Raw genomic sequence first — 23052 nt, 5'->3', positions numbered from 1 at the left:
TCTGAAATAAAAGGAAAAAAGTAACAGAACAACTTCCATATCTTACATTATGAAGCAGCAGTGTGCAATAAGTTGCAACCTTTTTTTCTTAATAACAACATTAACACTGACACTAATTTCCAGTTGTTGTGTAACCTTCAGGGCAAGATTAAAAAAAATCCACCCATAACTCCCTTTTTCCAATGTTTTGCATATGGTGTTGGGGTGTCACATAACAGTGACAATCATCTTGAGGCACTGCTCACACTGCTAGGTGGTTAACCCTGCTGCTGTAAGGTAAAAAACAAAACAAAACAAAAAAAAAAAAAAGAAAAGCAAGAATTCTTATGTGTGACACAAATTGCAGGATTTATTCTTGTGAGAACCATAGACTGTCCACAATGTATGCGCATGCTAACATGCAAGAGTTTAAAGCTCGTAAACGTGGATAGCTAGTTGTCTTTTGTACATGACAGCATATTCTCAATTCTCTCATGTCATCTAATGTATGGTTTGAAATATTTTGCACAGATGCATAACTTAGGAGATAACTATATACATTCTAAACATTTCACCTATTTTTGTTAAGGCTAGTACACTCACAATAATCCCTTTCTGTTGCATGGAAGAAAGGTTTATCTAATAGCTAAGCAAAACCTCCAGTGTACTAACTAATAAACCAATAGGAACCACCTAGTCTAGATTTACAAGGAATTTAACAAACAGACACAGATTTGGTATGTCTGACAGTAGCCAATGAACCATGAATTGCAGACATCCAGAAGATATTCATTTCAAAACCATATTACATTCTCAGTTGTCTTGAAGACCTGTTTCGTGAAATGGGTACCAAAATATTAATGTCAGATTTTTTTTTTTTTTGGGGCTCTTGGACCTCATTTATACTGGCCTGGTGCCCAGTGTCTCATGTATATGCTGGGTTTACCAGCACAATACTTCCCCGCAAACTTGATCTGGTGTTGCTGAGGTCAGACACGGATCTTAAGCATTTCTTGGGGTTTTGGCCATCTATGTTTCTGGTCACTGATTTTTTTTTTATATGCCCATGTTTCCCTTTCCCTACCCCTCCATGCTCTCTGATTGCATCTGAGAGCTTTCTTTGGATCATGCCTCTGCTTAGGGAACATCAGCAAAGTATGTCCTCTCCCAGAATGGGCAGGCCCACCCCTTCCTCCAGCGTCACCAGTCACCTAAAACAATGATCTATCTCAGGTTGTCTGGGCAATAGTTAGAGCTTTATTTCTCTATGCCATGACAGCAGCCTAATGTCTTAACTTTTTTGAGCTAATTATCCAGATTCAATAAGCAGAAGGTATCTATATTACTTTTGAGATAAAGGGTCCACATCTGACTTTTCACTGGTTATCATAATCATCATCATTTCTCCTTTTTTACATGGGTTCTGGGAGTCTCATCAGCTGTCACAACTTCTCTAATTCAGAGCCACTTCTTTTCCTTCTTAAACAGGCATGGCCACCTGTCTTAAGTCTTCTCTTGCATAATCCATACATCTCTTGGCCGGATGTCCTTGTCTCCTCTTGCGTTCTACCTGTCCCTTCCAAATCTGCTTTACCAAATCATCTTCTACTTTCCTTCATATTTGACCATGCCACCCATACCACATTAATTTGTTCTCCTTGAACCTATCTGTAATTGGAATTACTTTGTCTTCTGCTCTGATGTCCTAACTTCTTCATCTGCCCCACAGTGTGTATTATAATACCCATCTCAGGCACTTCATCTTCATCACCTCAAGTGCCCTCAGCTGCTCTGCCTTCACTGCCCAGGTTTCTGTGCCATGCAGAAGCACTGGTCACATCAAATCCATCTTCTTGAAAGACAAAACAACTTACTGTGATACTAAGATTTGGTTCATTTACTGTTTATATATCTCTAAGTAATGCATAGTCAAGCATCTCTTGGTTTAATTTACTTAACTGTGAAAACTCTGGAAAGGTAATTTATGTGAGCCTCAAACTTCCATAATGGTTTAGTTGAAAACATGTAGTCTGTAAAATCAACTTTGACCTTTTCCTCACTGTTATATGATCATGGAATTAGTATGCAGTGAATGGCGTGTGGTGATTACACTCTGATATTTGGAAAAAGACAGACCAGTTAAGCACTAATATGGAGTAAGACCCAACTTTAACAAATGTTAAGCACCCCCTGCAAAAGTTGTTAAGGTCAGGATTTGGGATAGGTAGTAAAATCTGCTAGTACTGACCAGCAAATAACCGCAGCAGAACAAACAATTTATTTCTGCCAGCTATCCATACAGATGAGGTGTCGCTAACTTCCTCTTAAAAGCATAAAAAGTATGTTGATTAACAGGAAGTGTGAAGCGTAAATGTATGTCATTATTTAGTGAATTCAGTACTCAGTGGTTTCTTCAATAAATAGATTTTAAGGGGAATATACCAAAAACATGAACCAATAATGTGGGCATTCTGTGAAAATCTGGATAATTGAGAGGTATGAAAGGCGAGTGTAAAGATAACAGACTGTATCACTCCGCCTTTCTGACAGTGCTCACTAATTTTTTTATGGCTTGAAAATCCAGCAAAACACTTAGATTTTTCTTTTTTTACTATAACTTGTACTACATAGAGCAGATAAAGTTCCACGCACTACAAAGAATTATGACCAGGTCTCCAGTCTTATCCTGGAATAATGGGTTCCTGACATGGATGCCGAGATTTGCCTTAAGGGCTTCACCTTCAAGGTGAATTTATTGGCATCCATGTCTCATACACACGATAAGCAGGTTAGGATTGGTGACCTAATCATAATCGCCTATATACATGCTGTGAAGGTGTGTGGTTCCTCCACATGTATGTGCAGAGCAACTTGCCCTCTCAGAAGAAAAGTTTGCTTTTAGCACCATTGAATATGTTTTTCAACAAAACCATTTCAGAGGTTTGGGACTCACTGAAATTACCTTCAATGAGTTGAGATGAGCTTGACTGAAGAACAAAGTCTATTACTTGCTCTTTTGTTGATTAGTTATGAATTTATTCATGATCAACATTTTTCCCATGACCCAAGAATAAAGTCCAGAATGGCTAGCATGTCAGTGGTATAACAAACATATATATAAGACTTGGGATATTATACCATTTAGACTAACTACTGTTACAAAGTGAAAAAGGATTACAAATTGAAAGTAGATTCTAATTCCAAAGTGTAACTTGTTTATGCTAAAGATGAAAACCATCTCATCCAAGAGCCACATGCACTTAGATCTGTCATAGAGCTGACCTTTGACATAGCATTATTATGTAATCATGTTATCTGCAGAGTGATTGTAGGGCGGGACGAAATCATATGCTCTTGGGCACATGGCTGAAAAGATTTTCTCATCACAAAATGTTGTAGCAAGTATGTCTGAAAGTTTAAGTTGATAACTTGCTGATGATCCAATTTTATAGGTAGGGTGACAGACAGAAGTGACCCAGAGAGGAGTAAATATTAATGTATAGAAGCTAAAAACATAGGTTGTACATCTGGGGATATGGGACCTAATTAGTTTTGCATATGTTTACACAGTGTTAGTCATATCCAGGAGATAGAAGTGAAAAGACATGTCATATTTGTGAATCTTTGGAGAAGACTAGATTTGGCACCAGAAGAAACATAGGCAGTGACAAACAGTGTTCTTTATTCACAAATTAAAAACCTGTATAGCTTAGCAAGCATATGAAGATGGAAACAGAAGACTAGATGTGTTATAAACACATTAGAGGTGTAAGGAAATTGTTTAAGAAGTTCCTTGAGGTAACATTAGAAGGAAATTGTGGGTACAAATGCAGCTCGACATATCTGAAATTGCTGCAGAATATCAGCAATTAATTAATATGCCAATTGTACATCCTGCATCTCTTCCAGATGTTTTTACAACAATTGCGTAATGGCAAAGTGCTTGAAAATTACGGGTTGGATGAAACATGCTTTACCAACATGAGTTGATGCAGTTTGCTCTTTCCTTAAGGATTAGCAACCACGGAGCTGATTGCAGAACATCTGAGAAATCAGAGAGCAGGCAGCAATTGTCTTTGCACTGTGACCTCATTCTAAACTAAACATCAGGAACACACTTTATTTCTTCTAAACTTATAACCACATGTTGATTTCTGCAGTTTTTAGTGGTATTCAAAATGTTTTGCTCATTTTATTTCATCATCCTTGCTGGAAATTTAAGTCTTGAGTCTGCACTAAATTTTGTAAACCTGCTCTTCAGATGAGATGTTAAATCGAGGTTCCCATCTACCTGAGTTGGTGGTTGCTCAGGTGGGTGTAAAAGTTAACACAATACCTATAAAAAAAAAGAGTGGTGGAAATTTCCTGATGCCTTTACTAAAATTTCCACTAGTAGTATAAATAGTGCCTCAGGTCTCCCCAAACCCAGTGGGACTAACCTGGTCAACAAAGGATAAATAAAATAAATATTTTCCCTCCATTATTACTATTTAAAACTGGGTCTTGTTTGGTGTCATTACTGCAAGACTTAACAGAGCTGGTATCAGTACATACATGCTGGAAATGATAAAATATGTTTTTTTATGAAAAATCAGAAAGGTGCTTTACTTGGAGGCTTATGCCATGACTGTTTTATAGTCTCAGCATATGATAATCTTCCATAAATTTGTGTAATATGCTGTGGAAGTGTGTGGTGCTCATAGATTGTGTTTTTTGTGGGATTGATGCTTCCATATTAGTTCAATATTTGTATCATTCACAGGTAGTTTGTGATGGAGTGAGTAATATTTCATTGTCCGTGAGCATCAAGCAGTTGCTACACGGCCTGAGTATGCCAAGTGCTATGAGGCTGGCAATTTCAAAAATTTTCAGTTGTATTTAAACAAGTTTCCCTCATTTTATTTCATTTTTCCTTGCTGGAATTTGAAGTATTGTGTTTGAATAGTCATCTCACTAAATTCATTAATTACATTGATGTTTCCTGTGTTAAATCTACTTTTTCTCTTCCATTTAACTGTTTTTGCTTTTTAGCAGTATTTAACCAAGTTTTACTGATTTTATTTCATTTTCTTTCCTGAGAAATGATGTGTTGTATTAATCAGTCATCTGGCTGAATTCCTTAATTTCTATGTTGTTTCCTTGTGCATTTTAAAGTAGGCAGATAGGAGGCAATCAAGATTCTCCAGAAGATGGGAGAATAGAGGAATGGTGAGGATGCACGGAGTAGAGGTGGTGAAGGTGGATGAGTTTAAATACTTGGGATCAACAGTTCAGAGTAATGGCGAGTGTGGAAGAGAGGTGAAGAAGAGAGTACAGGCAGGATGGAGTGGGTGGAGAAGAGTTTCAGGAGTGATTTGTGACAGACTAGTACCAGTAAGAGTGAAAGGGAAGGTCTACAAGAGGGTAGTGAGACCAGCTATGTTATATGGGTTGGAGACAGTGGCATTGACAAAAAGGCAGGTGTCAGTGCTTGACGTGGCAGAGTTGAAGATGTTAAGATTTGCACTGGGTGTGATGAGGATGGACAGGATTAGGAATAAGTATATTAGAGGGTCAGCCCAGGTTGGAAGGTTTGGAGCCAAAGCCAGAGAGACAAGATTATGTTGGTTTGGACATGTGCTGAGGAGGGATGCAGAGTATATTGGGAAAAAGATGCTAAGGATGAAGCTGCCAGGTAACAGGAAAAGAGGAAGGCCTAAGATAAGGTTTATGGATGTGGTGAGAGAGGGCATGCAGGTGGTTGGTGTGACAGAGCAAGATGCAGAGGACAGGAAGAAATGGAAACAGTTGATCTGCTTTGGTGATCCCTAATGGAAGCAGCCAAAAGAAGAAGAAGAAGCTATATAGGGAGACAGATTAATAATATGGAAGTCATGGGAGGAGCTCAAGGATGGAGGTCTGTGTTCACAGTGAGTGCTTAGAAAATATAGACCGGATACTGGTAGTAGAAGTAGTGAACTTAAACTCATCCTAAGTCAAAAAAATAATAAAAAATATATAATTTGAAATATTGTACAGAATAATTAAGTATTCAAAAGTAATCCAATCAGGGAAGGCAGTCTGTTTCCAGTTGAAAATCCTTTATTAAGTACACAGACAAGTGATGCAAGTAAAACAAAAATAAAAGAGTAATAGTTTCCTCACGAGCTTTCTAACTATATATATATATATATATATATATATATATATATATATATATATATATACTTTTTATCAGGCATGGGAGTGGCTTATTGTGCTGTAAAACAAAGTGTTTTTGGTATACATGTTAAATTCACATCCCTTCCCCCATCAGAGTGACATTCAAACTGGTCTTGCCCTACTTAGTAGCTGTCATAATAATATAGTCCTTATGCACTTTAAATAAAACTAATGATGTGGTACGTGTAATTTAACCAGATTATTAAGTAGATTATTAAGTCTGTGATTTTATCCAAGATAATATACTACATGGCCGAAATATATAACCCTTAGGGCATTTAGCAATCAAAATATATATATAAATATACACATACACTTTGCATGTAAAAAATCCATTGTAAAAATCATATTCAATCAAATCAAACTTATAAAGTTGGTATCCTCCCTGACGATGTAAGTGACCACTCCTTGACCTACATAATCAGGCAAAGCTTTGATACCTCACACCTAGCATCATATAGGACTATACGGTTCAACAAGCAATTTAACCAAGGGCTATTCCAGAGTGAACTCAGTGCTTGTGATTGGTCTCAACTAAAAACCCTCCCACTTGAAGAGGTTGTCAAACACTTTAACTCTAAGTTCTTGGAAATCCTGGACCAGCATGCACCTAAACGTACTATCAGAACTAGGTCTAGACCTGCCCCTTGGCTTACTAATGCAACTAAGAAAAAAATCCTCCTCAGAAATAAAGTCTGGACTAGGTGGTGAACTACCAAAAATACATCAGATCAACAAATCTTTAGACATATGAGAAACATGACAAAAAAAGCAATACTCTCAGACAAAATACACTTTTACTGTAAAATGCAGCAAACACACCAAAACAATCCTTAAAGATTCTGGGCAAGTATCAGTAGACTCCTACACCCAGGTCACTCCAGTACACAAACCCCAACATGTGCAACACATGAGACTCCTATCCAAACTGCCAATGCCTTCAATTCCTTCTTCACAGAGCCTATCCAATCACTAGCCAGTCAGCTATCTCCTGACAGATCCAGTATTCTTAACTCTTCTCCCAGCTCTCTTACTACCTTCCGAGTACAACCCACCTCAACTAAATTTATTTACAAACTCATTCTAAAACTTAAGCCTTGTACTCCTTCTGCCAACCAGATCCCAGCCGAATGCCTCAAAAAGCAGCTAAAGAAGTAGCATACTCTATATCCATCCTGATTAATAGAACCACTAACGAGGTAAGCATCCCTGACATATGGAAAATCTCACATATTATCCCCCTACATAACGGTAGCAACTCAAATGACTACTCTAACTATCGACCCATAGCCCTACTATACCCTTTAGCAAAAATAATGGAAAAATGCATTCACCGTCAGCTTCTAAACCATTTAATTCAACATAACATACTAGCTGAAAGCCAACATGGCTTTAGGCCATTCTGCAGTACTACTACTGCTTTCTTATCTTTTACTGGTACTATTAACAGAAACCACAATAACAATGTTCTCTCTTCCACTCTATTTATTAATCTCTCAAAAGCATTTGATATGGTAAACCACTCTTTACTTATAAATATTCTGAAATCACTCTCTCTTGATACTCTGGCTGTACAATTGTTTAGGTCCTACCTCAGCAATAGGCAACAGGTTGTGCTGTGGGAGAATAAATATCATCCCACCTGCCAGTCTCACTGGTTGTCCCTCAGGGCTCCATTCTAGGTCCTCTATTATTCTCAATATTTATCAATGATCTCTACTTAGCTATTCCTCATGCAACCTGTATACAATATGCAGATGATTCAACTATAATGTGGGCAGCTAAATCTTCATCTGAACTACAATCCCTAAAGTATGTTTAACATAGTAGAGACTTGGTTCTTAAAACGTTGCCTCCTCTTGAATCGCAAAAAAACAAAGTTCCTTCTCTTTACTCCTACCCGTAAATCCATGCCTTTAGATTTCTCTGTTATTTATAAAAATGGTACCCTCATATCCCCTGATTCTAACTCCAAACTCCTAGGAATTACAATAGACAATAATCTTAACTTCGATACCCATATTAATAACACTATAAAAACAGTCAACAGGAAAATGGGCTCCCTATACAGGATCAAATACTTTCTCACTCCAATAGCCAGAACTACTTTTGCCCACTCCCATCTAATCTCAGCACTTCTCTATGCCTCACCAATATACACCAACCAATCAAAGAAGAATATTCTCAAACTAACTACCTCTTATAATTCCATTGCCAGATTGGCAACTGGTAATCCCTTTAGAACTCATCACTGTCAGAATCTAAAACAGTCAGGATGGCTTGAACTGCAAAAATCAGCTTCATTTAACCAACTTACCATTGCCCATAAGATCCTCAACCAGCCTAACAACAATCCTATACTCTCAAACCTCATAACCCCTTATAAAAGTCTTAATACCTTACACTCAGCTAATAAACTTCTACTTAGTATTAGTAAGTCTAACAACATGGCAGGTAACTCTCTTTTCTCAAACACAACTGGGAATAAACTGGAACCTTCTACCTAGTGAACTTACATTACTTCCTTCCCTACCCCACTTCAAACAAAAATTCAAAATATACCTTAGAACACACTGGTTATGCCCTTGCACCAACCCCGACTAACCTACCACCTCTGTTACTAAATTTATCTTAGTTCCACTCTCAATGTTCTTTACTGCAAGCATTGCAGAAATTGTAAACCTGCATACAGTTATGATCTACCTCACGTGGATATCTTGTTCTATATGTTGTAAATACTCTTATGCAACCATTCTAAGGAATTGTAAACCTGGAAAAAGTTCAGTCTACCTCATATGAATATCTTGTTCTATATTTTTGTAAATATTCTTCTGCAATGTACTGTAAAATGTTTTGAAACATCTGCTATGTTAACTTGATTGTAACCTTATATACACTATTTTAAAATTGTAACCTTATACATATTGGTATAATGTATCTGTCTTGGAGCTTTTCTCCCCGGGCCTCTACTGAAAATGGACATATATCCAGTTAGAGTAGCCAGGTCAACAAATGTAAAATAAATAAATAAAAATAAAATAAATAAATATCCTATTGTCATAACCTATTGTTAACAAAGATCGCTTTCATCCTTCTTCAGGTCTATGTACAAGAACCTTAAAAACTATTTACAAAAATATTATTGTATAATTAGTATTGTTATTACACATCATTTCGAATAAAGTGGAAAAAAGAACAAAAAAAAGAAAAAATGTATGATGATAGAAACAAAAACTGATTTAACATGGTATTTAACATAGTATTTAAAACCAACTGGAATAATAAAATACAATAAAATAAAATTAGTCATGTAAACAATGTGGCAATTTTCTAAGTGCCAGTACACTTTTAAGTGAACAGTACTACTTTAGTCCAGGCTTCCTAAAAGAGCTCAGCAAAGTGATAATTTTTATTACGCTTATTTAAAGAAAATCATTAAGACCAGTGCAGGGGGAGATTGTAACACTACAAAAGTAATTTACAGGGCACAGTGCAATGAATGTGATGCATTTTATGTGGGCAAGACTGTAAATAAACTTAACCATAGGATTTCATGTCATCTGTCAGAAATTCACTTGGGATGTAAAAATAATGCATTAGCCAAACACCTTTCTCTTTATAAAAGTCGCACAGGTTTTACCTTCCAGATTCTGACTCACATAGACATGGATCATCTTGAAGGAGACATCCCGAATATTCTGACAAAACATGAACTCAAGTGGCAATTAAAGCTGAATTCTTTTAGGAAGCCTGGAGTAAAAGATTACTGTTCACTTAAAAATGTACAGGAACTTAGAAAATTGCCACATTGTTTGTAGACTAATTTTATTTTATTTTATTTTATTTTATTCTTCCAGTTGGTTTTAAAAACTGGCTCCCTATTACACTGTCACAGATGCAGGTTGTCGAATGCATCTTTGTCGAACTGAAAATCGTGAAAAGGCAAAATAGCGAAGTGGCTTTTCAGTGAATTCTTTCCCTGGGAAAGAATTTGTTTGGCCACTTTCGCTGCTTTGCCTTTTCGGCACTGTAGTGCAATCTCTGAGTTGATATATTTAAGTAGGGGGGTGTGAAGCCCCCCATAATGTTTTACAGTTTTTTTTTTCAGAACAGCGATTTTTTTTCCCTTGGAAAAAAATCGCTGTTCTGAGGTTTCGACATTGTAAGCTTTCGCTTACATGGGGTCAGTTATGTGTCATTCACTCTTCTAAGCATGCAATATCATAATATAGACCCTAAATACTGTGTTAAATACCATGTTAAATCAGTTTTTGTTTCCATCATCATACATTTTTTTTTCTTGTTCTTTTTTCCACTTTATTCAAAATGATGTTTAATACCAATACTAACTAATTATACAATAATATTTTTGTAGATAGTTTTAAGGGTTTTTGTACAAAGACCTGAAGAAGTCTAGAAGGACAAAAGCAACCTTTGTTAACAATAGGTTATGAAAATAGAATATGATTTTTACAATGGATTTTTTACATGCAAAGTATATATGTATATATATTTTTTGACTGCCAAATGGTCTAAGGTTTATATATTTCCAGCCAAGTAGTATATTGTCTTGAATAAAATCACAGACTTAATAATCTACTTAATAATCTGGTTAAATTAGAGGTACCACATCATTATTTTATTTAAAGTGCATAAGGGTTATATTATTATGACAGCTACTAAGTAGGGCAGGACCAGCTCGAATGTCACACTGATGGGGGAAGGGATGTGAATTCAACATGTATACCAATAGAACTTTGTTTTACAGCACAATAAACCACTCCCTTGCCTGATAAAAACTATATATATATATAGTTAGCTTGTGAAGAAAGTATTATTTTTGTTTTACTTGGATTGCTTGTCTGTGTACTTAATAGAGGATTTTTGACTGGAAACAGACTGCTTACCCTGCTTGGATTACTTTTGAATACTTAATAATTCTGTACAATATTTCAAGTTATATATATTTTATTTTTATTTTTTTGACTTAGGACGAGTTTAAGTTTGTTACTTCTACTATCATCTGATCTGATTAATATGCAGTGATTAACTATATATATATATATATATATATATATATATATATATATATATATATATTGAAAATTTTCCACACAGAGAAGTTTCTTACACTGTTTTGTTTTTTGACCCACTACACTTGTTTAGTGTGTTGTTTGAGACTTTGGGGAATACTACAGTGATTACTTGTTTTTTGAAAATATAGTGTGTCTAGTAATTAACAGTCAGGCTTTATTTTTCTGACTATGGGATAGCTCAGAGTGAAGTCTAAGCAAGTAGGATGCGGGAAGGGGTCATGGATAGGTCAGGAAGATTTTAAAGATCTAACTTTGAGGGAGTGATCAATGAGGGGAGCTGAGAAAAATCCATGTCACATAGGGATCAGCACCTTCCACAGCTGAGATCCTAGGATAGCATTTTGGATTCTCAGGATACACCTGATGTGTGGGTAACAGCAACCTAGGCACAAAGTGATTTCCAGGTAGATCTGTGCTTTTCCTTTCCTTTGTTTTCTTTGGAGAAGGGAGAGGGACCAGATAAATAGCCAGAGTAATGGGCAGTTAGAAGGTTTCCTTTCCAAAAGCAGTTCATCAACGTCCTTCTCTGGTTTATGTGTGCATGTTCATAGGTTCATAGGAGTGTACTAGGCTAATGGCCCTGGAGCCTTTACAAGCCTAGCCATAGGATTACACTGACATCATGCCACCTGACCTTAGTTCCCAGTGCCTCTGTCAAGTAGAGCCACTGGAATGATCCCTGGGATGAATTTTCTATTTCCCATCCACTCATCAAGATTTCTCTTGAAGAGGGTCAGTGAGCTGCTCTGTTTGACATGTATGGGAAATCTATTCCATAGCATGGACAGTCTCTAGGTTAGGAACCTGTCCCTCCAGCTTGTTCTGTTGATTGTGGTAATGAGGTTGAGGACTCTGGAGGGTGTGGTGTGGAGGGATTGGGATTTCTTTAGATGTAGCATTTCTAAAAGAGCTGGGTCAGACATGGATTTGTAAGTTCATAGGTTCATAGGTTTATACTAGGCTATCTGCCCTAAGGCACTTATAAGCCTAGCCCAGAGTTTTTGTGGCTTACGCCACCCCTTATGTTAAAAAATACTGTGCCCATTAGTTTGTTGTGCCTCTGTCCAGCAGTGACACAGAGATGATTCCCGGGGTAAACCTACAATCACCCATCCACCGGTCAAGATTTCTCTTGAACAGTGCCAGCGAGGTGCTCTGCTTCACATGGATCGGGATTTTATTCCACAACATAGGGAGTCTCTGGGTGACAAATCTATCCCTCCAGCATGTCCTATTTATATCCGTGCTAAGGTTTAAGTCGCTTGCTCTAGTGGATCTGGTAGATTTGGATTTTTTGAGGTGGAGCATGCCCATTAATTCCGGGTTGGACATGGCCTTGTATGTCAGGCACAGGTCACCTCTGAGCAGACGGTATGCGACTGAATAGAGCTGGAGTTTCTTCAGTCTGGCAGCATATGACAGATTTTGGAGTCCCTTTATCCTTTTGGTGAGGAACTTTTGGGGTCTCTCCAATTGCTGCAGGTGTCAGGTGAGATACATCCCGAATGGGGCATTGTACTCGATCATTGGTCTGATAAGTGAAGAGTACAGGGGAACAATAACCTCACTTGATCTGGATGTGAATCCCTTCATGATCAGGTGGGCAATGTAGAAGGTTTTTCTAACCACTTTAGCAATGTGAGTGTCAAAAGAAAGGCCACTGTCAACCTGGGTCCCCAGGTCCCTGATAACCTCTTCTGTGCTTAGTGGATTGCCACCTATATGGTAGCTTGGGGTTACCTTGTTTTTCCCGAAGGGTATGACTATACATTTTTTGGCATTTAACTTCAGGCCATGGCTCTGGCACCAGCTATCAGTTTCCGTGAGGCCCCTCTGAAGGATATCTGTGTCCGATGTACTTTCCACTATGGCTCCCAGTTTGCAGTCATCTGCAAACTTTGTCAGCCATAGTCCTCCTATGTTAGCCTGTACTTCTGAGAAGTAGATGCCGAACAACAGGGGGCCAAGGACTGAGCCCTGTGGGCCACCACTTGTGACCGGCTTGGAGTCTGACATGGCGCCAGCTACTCTAACCCTATGGGTTCTGTCCTTTAGCCAGTTTGCAACCCATCTTGTGACATATGGGTTTACATTTAAGCTGGTAAGTTTCTCTATAATACCCGAGTGGGGTATTGTGTCGAAAGCTTTTGCAAGGTCAAGGTAGGCTGTATGGACTGCCTTTCCCTCATCAATGGCCTTGGTGACTGTTTCGAAGAAGTCGACCAAGTTCAAAGGGCATGATCTGCCCTTGACAAACCCAAACTGGGTCGGGTCCAATGTCTGCAAGTCCCCTATGTCTTTGTTTATGAGTTCCATTATGATCCTCTCCATAGCTTTGCAGACCAGGCTTGTTAAGCTTATGGGGCAGTAATTACCAGGGTCCATAGAGGCACCGCCTTTGTGGAGTGGGACCACAGTTGCCGTACGCCACTCCTTGGGCACGTATCCTGTGGTAAGGCTAAGATTAAACAGCTGCCTTATGTGCGGGTTTAGTTCCTCATTGAGTTCGTGTAGCACACAGCCGGGGACATCATCCGGTCCCATCGATGCTGTGTTTTTTGCTTTAGAGAGAGCAGCTTTCACCTGCGCATTGGAGATGTCTGGGAGGCTGCACTCCGCTGGGATAGTTATCTCTCCTTTTGGGGGGGGGGGTGAAGTTTGCACTGAACCTGTCTGCCAGTTTGTTGGCAATGTCTGTGGGTTCAGTGATTTTTGTATCATTTTGGACTAATTCTGAGCATATCTGGGAGTTTCCACCCAGGTTTCTAACATAGCTGAAGAAGGCCTTATGATTGTCTTTTGAATCTATGGCAATTTTTCTCTCAAAGTTGGCCTTGGATGATTTTATGAGTGCTCGTATTTTTTTACTAATAATGATCAAAGGTGTCTTCTCTTCTATGGATTTTGCTCTATCATGTAACAGCTTTCTCCTCTTATTGTAAAGTTTGTTTATGGCTGGGGTCCACTAGACTGGATGTTTGCCCTTGGTGGAAAGAGTCTTGGTTTTATTAGGGATTGCTTGATCCATGCAGTCCTGGAGGTGTTCATAGAAGGCATTTGTAAGGGCTTCCACAGCTTGGGTTGTGGTTTCCAATGGCTCGGGGGCCTTGAAGGATACCACACCAGTCTTGAGTAGTGTGAAGTTTGCTTTAGAGAAGTTCTTCACTGTGGTCTTTTTTGTTTGGGGTAGGGGGCGGGATGTGGATATCCAGTGAGATTAGTTTATGATCTGATCTCACCAATGAGGGATATACTTCCGGTGTGGAGCATTTTGTCCCCATGTTTGTGATGATGAGATCTAGTATATTTTCTCCTCTTGTGGGAATGGTGACTAGTTGTTCCATGGCATTTGAATTTATGAACTCCAGGAACCTTTGGGCTAGAAAGTTTGGGCTTGAGTAATGTTCCCAGTCTATATTCGGGTAGTTGAAATCACCCAATATAATGGTGTTTGGAGATACATTTGTACCCTCCAGTGTCTTCAGGAAGGCTGTGTAGGGTTCCTGAGTTTGAGAGGGTGGTCTGTAGCATGCTACAAATTGTAGAGCAGTTTTGCCTATGGTTAATTGCACCTGGATGGTTTCCAATGCTTCGTGCATTGCCACCAAGCTAGAGGTATGGGTATCCTTGATGAATATGGATACACCCCCTCCTTTTGTGGTGTGGTCCGGGTTTTGGGGCCGGAACGCATGATATGAGGTAAAACCTGATAGTGCCGGGGTGCTCTCAGGAGCCTTGAACCAGGTTTCAGTCACAGCACAGACATCGATGTTCTCCATACTGAGAAGAGCCTCGAGTGCGTGCATTTTGAGATTTAGACTTCTGGCATTGAGCAGCATTACCCTTAGTTTCTTCCCATTTTTGTTTTCTAGGGTGGTAGGTTTAGAATTTGAGCCTTGCCTAAAAAGGCACTATGGGGGTGGCAAGAGCCTTAGCCAATATCCAGAATCCTAGGGTGACAGGTGCAAGCCGTCCCTTGAGCAGCGTGGCTTGTCAAGCATGTCATCCCAGGCAGACAGACACTGGATCCCCTTTGAATGACACCAGAAATTAAGCCAATTGTTAAAGCTGATCATCTTGTCTCTATGTTGTGGCATCATTCTTGGTGAAGGAAGGATGCTGCTCAGGGTCAGGGTCATACCTGCCTGGGCTACATAATCAGAGAGCTCCTCTATGTCTCTTTTCATGTAGTCCAGGGAGGTACGTCTCAGGTCGTTCACACCAGCATGGACAATGACTGTGTCATATTTGTACTTGCTGTGGAGTGACCCGAGTGCTTGTGTTATGTGGTGGATTCTAGCGCCCGATAGGCAGCTTACTGTGACCCTCTCCTTGTTCAGCCTGGTGAGTGGGACATCGGTGTGTCTGACTATGGAGTCACCTATGACAAGTATGTTTGGTGTTGTATTTGGCCTTAAGGGCTGTAACTGCTTTGCACACTGATTTTGTGTTTTATGTGTTGCCTGTGGTGTGTCATGAGGTGGCAATTGCTTGGGTGTCTGCTTTGGAGGCCTCTGCTGTTTAGGTAAATTTTTGCTCAGAGCCTCCGAGTATGTCTTTGTGTGTTTATGTGTTTGATTCATTGTTGTGATAGCTTTATGTGAGACTGGTTTTGTGGTGTGTGTAGTTGCCTTCTCCTCCTGTCTGGTCTTGCCAGTCCTGAGTTGAGAGAGCTCAGCCTCCAGTTTGGCTAAATAGCTGTATCTCTCGCAAGTATTTGTGTTATGTGGGAGGAGGAGAGGGTTGTCTGTGTACATGAGGCAATTGTAACATTGCCTCAATATTCCCAGATTCACCAACTGGACAGGAGAGGATGCCAGCATCTGGCCCTTCGACATGCTAGAGAAATTAAGAAGTTTGGGGTGTAACTGAATGAGAGAGGACTTAGTAAGGAAGTGGGTACTCCTGGGGGGGGGGGGGTTGCTAGTGAGGGACTTTGTATAATACAGAAGTGCTAAGCCTGAAATGAAGATGCTTTTAAGACAAGTGCTGAGCTTTTTTTTATTTTTTTTTTTGGAGAAAGTGCTGCACTTTTTAGTTAAGGGATATACTGTTTAGATTACTAGTAGAGCAGATCTAAGGGAAAAAAATGAAGAACAGACTTTATAGAGCCAGAAAAAGTTTAACCCTGTTAAACCGACGCTGCCCGATGCTGCTCTAGTGGCAACTCCGCGCTAAATCGCACTAAAGCACGCTAAAGCGTGCTTGATAGCAGGGGCTGGAAAGAGCCAGGAATTGACCCAATACGGCCAATAAAACTACAGTTTCAAGTCAGTAACCACTTCCACGGGGGGCAGGGGAGCTGCTCAATGTTTTTCACTGCCACTGATCAACAGAGAGACTTTCCTTTAGCCCAAGCAAAAATGGCCTCACAGAAACTTACAAACAGTTCAGGAACAGCAAGCCTGTAACTGAACTTTTTTAAATCTCAGAAAAGTGGGAAAAAAGCAAGATTTTTTTTTTTTGTTTTTGTTTTTTCAGAGATAGGAGATCGCCTCTAGGTAGGTGATATGAGACAGAGAATAGCTGGAGTTTTTTTGGGTCTGTCCATGTAGGACAAGTGTTTAAGGCCTAGGTTTCTCTTTGTGAGGTACTTTTGTGGCCTCTCCAGTGGTTGCAGGTATCTAGTAAGGTACATGCCAAATGAGGCACTGTACTTGATGATTGGCCTAATGAGGGAAGAGTAGAGGGAGACAATGACCTCTTTCTTCCTGGATGCAAAACCATTGGTAATGAGATGTGCCACATAGAAGGGCTTTCTGACCACAATAGTAATGTGGTTGTCAAAAGAGAGGTTGTTGTCAACCTGTGTTCCCAGATCTCTTATAACTCCTTCTGTGTTCAGTGGACTACCATCGATGTGGTAATTCATGAGAATCAGGTTTTTCCCAAAGGGGATGATGACACATTTTTGGCATTGAGCTTAAGGCCATGGTTCTGACACCAGTTGTTGGTCTCAGTGAGGCCTTTCTGTAGGATGTTAACATCACTTGGGGAGTTAATAATAGCTCCCAGCTTGCAACTGTCTGTGAACGTTGTCAGCCAGAGTCCCTTCGTGTTGGCCTGGACTTCAGAGAAGTAGATACCAAACAGGGGAGGACCCAGGACTGAACCCTGTGGGACTCCACTCATGACAGGTCAGCAGTCTGACTTGGAGTCAGCTACTTTCACACTGTGGGTTATATCTGTGAGCCAGTTTGCAACCCACCTATTGATATAGGGGTTGATGCCTAGCTTAGTGACTTTTTCTATGATTCCTGAGTGGGGAATGGTATCAAAGGCCTTGGCCAGATCAAGGTAGGCTGTATGAAGTACCTTGCCTTCAACCACAGCTCTGGTGACTGACTCAGAGAAGTTGACAAGGCTGAGCAGGCATGATCTACCCTTCACAAAACCAAACTGTTTGGGATCCATAGTTTGGAGATTCCCTATATCCTTGTTTATTAGTTCCATGATGATACGTTCCATAGCTTTGCATATCAGACTCATCAGGCTAATGGGGCGATAGTTCCCAGGGTCTGTAGTCACTCCTCCTTTGCAGAAAGGGATGACTGCAGCAGCGCGCCATTCAGTAGGGACAAAGCCTGAGGTGAGGCTGTAATTGAACAGGGCACACAGATGTGGTGCCAGTTCACTCTGTAGTTCATGTAGAACACAGCTAGTGATATTGTCAGGTCCCATAGAAGCTGTATTCTTGGCCTTCGACAGTGCTGTTTTAACTTATGCAACAGTAATACTGGGTGCCTGGCAATCTACTGCTATTGTGATTGGTCCTTTGGTGGGGGAGAGAGGGGTAAAGTCGGCACTGAATCTGTCAGTATATTGGCAATATCTGTTGGCTCGGTATGGGAGGTACCATTGTGCAGTAGCTCAGAGCAAATCTGGGTATTGCCATGGAGATTATTTACATAAGTATAGAAGGCCTTGTGGTTGTCTTTACTATCTGCTGCAATTCTGTTTTCATAGCTAGCTTTAGAGGATTTGATGAGGGATCTCAACTTTTTGTTGAGGCTGGTAAGGGAGTTTTTCCAGTCTTGGGACTTCACCTTATTCCACATCAGTTTCCTCCTTCTGTTGTAGAGTTTGTTTATGGCAGAGAACCACTAGATTGGCTTCCTTTTTTTGGAGGAGAGTGTCTTGGTTCTACTGGGTATGGCAAGATCTATGCATTTGTGTACATGTTCGCACAGTGCATCGGTGTATGATTTGGCGGTCATGCAACTATTCTCCATTTGCATGGGTGCTGTGAAGTTATCCATCTATGTTTTTAGAAGCCCAAACTTAGCTTTGAAAAGTTTTTCAGGGTGGTTACCTTTGCAGGGGTGGGGGGATATGGATTTCCAAGGCGATTAATTTGTGGTCGGATCTAACCAGGGAGGAGTTGACTATTGGTGTAGGGCAATGGTCACCACTGTTAGTAATGACCAGGTCAAGGATGTTGCTACCTCTGGGGGTAAGAACGGGCTGGTCCAGGGCTTTGGAATTAATGTGTTCCAGGAAACATTGAGCAATTGTATTGGTACATGAGTAGTTTTCCCAGTTAATGGAGGGGTAGTTGAAGTTGCCCAGTATGAGAGTGTTAGGTTGGACCCTAATATTCTCCACGGTGCTTAGGAATGTTGAGTGTGAGTCTTGGGACATGGTTGGGGACTTGTATCAGGTGATGACCTAAATCACTGTCTTACCCAATGTTAGCTGCATCTGAAGAATTTCTGAAGCCTTATGTTGGGCTACCATTGTGGAGGTGTATGCATTCTTTATGAATATGGAAACACCACCTTTGGAGCTTCGGTCCAAGTTCTGGGGACGAAAGGTGTGGAATGAGTTATAGCTTGGTAGTGCGGAGGTGCTTTCTGCTGCCTTGAACCAGGTCTCAGTTACAACACAAATGTCGATGTTCTCCATTTTAAGGAGTGCTTTGAGTGAGTGCATTTTGAGATTTAGACATCTAGCATTGATCAGCATGACCCTCAGATTGCATTTGGTTGCAGCTCTTACGGTGGTAATTTGGTCTTTGGAACACAACCTAAAAAGGCACTATAGGGATGGCAAGAGCCATGGCCAGTATCCGGTGGACCAGAGGTGACAGATCCAGGCCATCTTTGGTAAAGCATCGAGGTCTGTCAGTCATGTCATCCCAGGCAGACAGATACTGGATTCCCTTAGAATGACACCGAAACTTAGCCAATTGTTGAAATTAATTCATTTTCTTCCTGGGAACTGACATTTATACATGCCTGGAGGGGTGGGCATTAATAGTAAGTACTGGAGCTGTTTCCTTGTAGAACATTTAGTGCTAGTAGCACTTTTGTGTGCTACAATAATTGCTACAAGATGTATGGCAAAATGCTACACTAATAAGCTAGTAAAAGTGCAGAAAAGGAGAGAACTAGCAGATCTAAGGAAAAAATTGAAGAGCAGACTTTTTGGCACCACCAGAAGCTTACAAACAGGCCTGGACTAGACTAGTTACAAAAAAGCTGGGAAACAAGCAGAAATGTGGGCTTTTAAACCTGAAAGTTGAAAGAAATGGAAAAACTGCCCAAATGGCCAATAAACTAGAATTTATGGGCCAGAAACCACCCATCTTGTGGTAGATAGGCTACCTAGAGCTTACCACTCCCACTGATAAGCTAAAAGGCTTCCTTCCAACACAGAAAGGCTTGGGGGGGCTCAGAAGCTTACAAACAGTCCTGGTTGCAGCAAATTTGTATCTAGACTAGACTAATTAAAGGAAAGGCATGAAACACTTGCAAACAAAGGCTTTTAAACCATAAAGTTGAATGAGCTGGAAAAACTGCCTAAACGGCAAATAAACTACAATTTCTGGGGCAGGAACCACTCCACTTGTGGTACATAGGCTACCTAGTGCTTACCACTCCCTCTGATAAGCTAGAAGGCTTCCCTCTGACACAGAAAGGCTTGGGGGCTCAGAGGCTTACAAACAGTCTGTATCAGGACTAGACTAGTTACAGGAAGGGTGGGAAACAAGCACAAAGGCAGACTTTTAAACCAGAAAGTTCAAAGAGATAGAAAAAAAAATCCCAAACGACCACTAGACTACAATTTCTGGGCCAGAAACCACTCCTCTTATGGTAGATAGGCTACCTAGTGCTTACCACTCCCACTGATAAGCTAGAAGGCTTCCCTCTAATACAGAAAGGCTTGGGGGCTCAGAAGCTTACAAACAGTCATGGATGCAGCAAATCTGTATCTGGACAAGGCTAGTTACAGTAAAGGCAGCAAGCAAGGTGTGAGCATGTGTGTGTGTTTTCCTGTGTAAATAGAGACATATATAGATAGATAGATAGATAGATAGATAGATAGATAGACAGGTATAGCACTAAATTTCATGAGTGTTGAGAGTTTTCCTTGCAACTAGTGTCTTCAAAAAAAAAAAAAGATTACTATTAAACCACCACATATGAACTTTTTGTGATTTACACAATGCAAATAACTGGATTATTATAACTATATATATATATATATATATATATATAGAGAGAGAGAGAGAGAGAGAGAGAGATAGATACATAAACTGCATGATAATGTATAATTATGTCTCCTGTTATTTTATATTATAATCCCATTACCTAGATTGCTAGGGTTAAATAATGGATAGTGGAAGGAGGAGCCGTAAAGTCAGGAGAGAAATTGGGCTTTGCATGGCCATACTGATAAACACACACACACACACACACACACACACACACACACACACACACACACACACACACACACACACACACACACACACACACACACACACAGAAGAGTGTGAGGAGGCCATAGGAAACAGAAGCTAAATAAGGACTATATAAAAAGAAATTAAAGGTATAGATCTAGAAATAAATGCATAACTAACCAAACATAGATGCTAGACAAGCAGAGTTGTAACAGAAGTGAAGTACACAAAGAGAAACACATACATATATGGATATACACATATATTGTTATATAAAATAACATATACCAAATGAATAAATAATAGTAAATTGGTTAAAAAAAGAATAAATAGGCGGGAGATATTGACAGATAGTTTTTTTTTCTGCTGATAAGGGGTGTCAGAAGTGGACAAGACAAATGTTCTGAGTTGTATATAAAAACTGACAGAATAAATAAATAAACACATAAAGAATAAAAATGAAGTCATAAGATAAGGAAAAGATGTGTAGTGCTAACAGCTAGATGGTTGTTACCCTAGGCACTGTGAGACCAAAGGCTGGAGGTGCACTGGTATTATTGTTACATCATTTCAGCCAGTGAATTGCCAGTGGTGAGTGAGTCACTCTGCAATCATTAGCCCAAAGGGAAAAGAATGGTGGGAAAAGCTGCTTTGTCATCCACATAAGGGTACCAATTTATCTACGCAATAAAGAGAGAGAGTCTGAAAATGTGCAGCGGGAAATAACACCACAGCAACAGAGATGAATGTCAAAGTTACAAAAAGATCCAATAAAAGACAAAGGAAAGAAAAGCCGCAGGGAGAAAAAGAAGTTCAATGTTCCATGGAATGTCTAATAAATAAAGGTTACTTTGATCAAGATGGGGCTTTATCAGAGGCATTCGACACAGAAGGTAGAAGAAGAAGGAGAAAGAGGCAGTTTACAAATAGGGAAGCATAAGGCATCCAGAAAGGGGGATTCAGAGGGCCAAAGGGTGCAGACTCTTGTGATGGGTTTACTGGTGGAGGAGGAAAAAGCAAAGCTCAGAAGATTACAGGAATTAAGCTGCAGGTGCAAAAAAGATAGCTATTGAGATTAAATGAGTAGTGGATAGCACCCAAGTGGTGATGTAGGGGCCAACTGTGGATGACTACAATTCATATGCAGGGAAAGCCCAAAGGCAGGGACAGAAAGGGGGAAAAATCAGGCTACGGTGATAGTGGGGCAATCTTTTTTTTTTTTGTAGGGGTGGCATGCGATTGACAGTTATCCCCAGTGCCCACATCCAATGTTGCATGTACAAGCCTCTCCACTACCCTAGACTAACATTGAATTTTAACCATGGCTGACGTGGATCTTAAGTACTTCTTGGGTTGAGGGTGATTCTGTCCTGCATCTACTGAGGGAAATTTCATTTTGAGATCTAACCCTAGTTTCACCTCTGTAGATACAAATGCTAGTGAAGTATGCTGCATCTTTAATAAGGCTGTCTGTGCATGTATAAATTCCAGCCACGTGCAATCCCTTGTGCCATTTTGTAAGAGCAGCCAGAGTGAGAGCATGCATTATCACAGTTAATTTGTATATAAGTTACTTAAGTAAAAGTCAATAAACTTCTATAGTGATGTGTTTGTATAAAATAAAGCTGATTGAACAGAACCCATGAAGACTCTTCTATTGTGTTCAAAGTAGGAGAGCGACATGGTGTCAGAACCGGGATCGAAGAGAATAAGATCCTGAGCCATGAGGTGCAGAGATGACAGTGAAGGTAAAACTAAGAGAAACGAGCACAAAAAGAGCCAGAAAAGAATCCACGGTAATGAAAAGTAGCACGAGCTGTTTATTTGATAGAAGAGACAAAATGGGGCATTACAAGGGCACAAACCGGATTACTGAGCAAGTGGAAGACAGAAAAAGTTTGTTGGCTAAAAAGAAATGTTTAAATTAAAGGTATTTGATGAAACGATTAACAGTAAAGTAAAACAAGCATGTTTAAAGCAAAACGAATATGTTTAAAGAAAAAAAACGAGCATGTTTAAAGTAAAACAAGTGTGTTTAAAGCAAAACTGGGCATGTTTAGAGTAAAATGAGCACAAGAAAAGTACATTTGG

This window comes from Protopterus annectens, chromosome 6.part0 (genome assembly GCF_019279795.1).
Source record: "Protopterus annectens isolate FY-2018-M chromosome 6.part0, PAN1.0, whole genome shotgun sequence".
Classification (NCBI taxonomy): domain Eukaryota; kingdom Metazoa; phylum Chordata; order Ceratodontiformes; family Protopteridae; genus Protopterus; species Protopterus annectens.
This window is presented reverse-complemented; position numbering follows the sequence as displayed.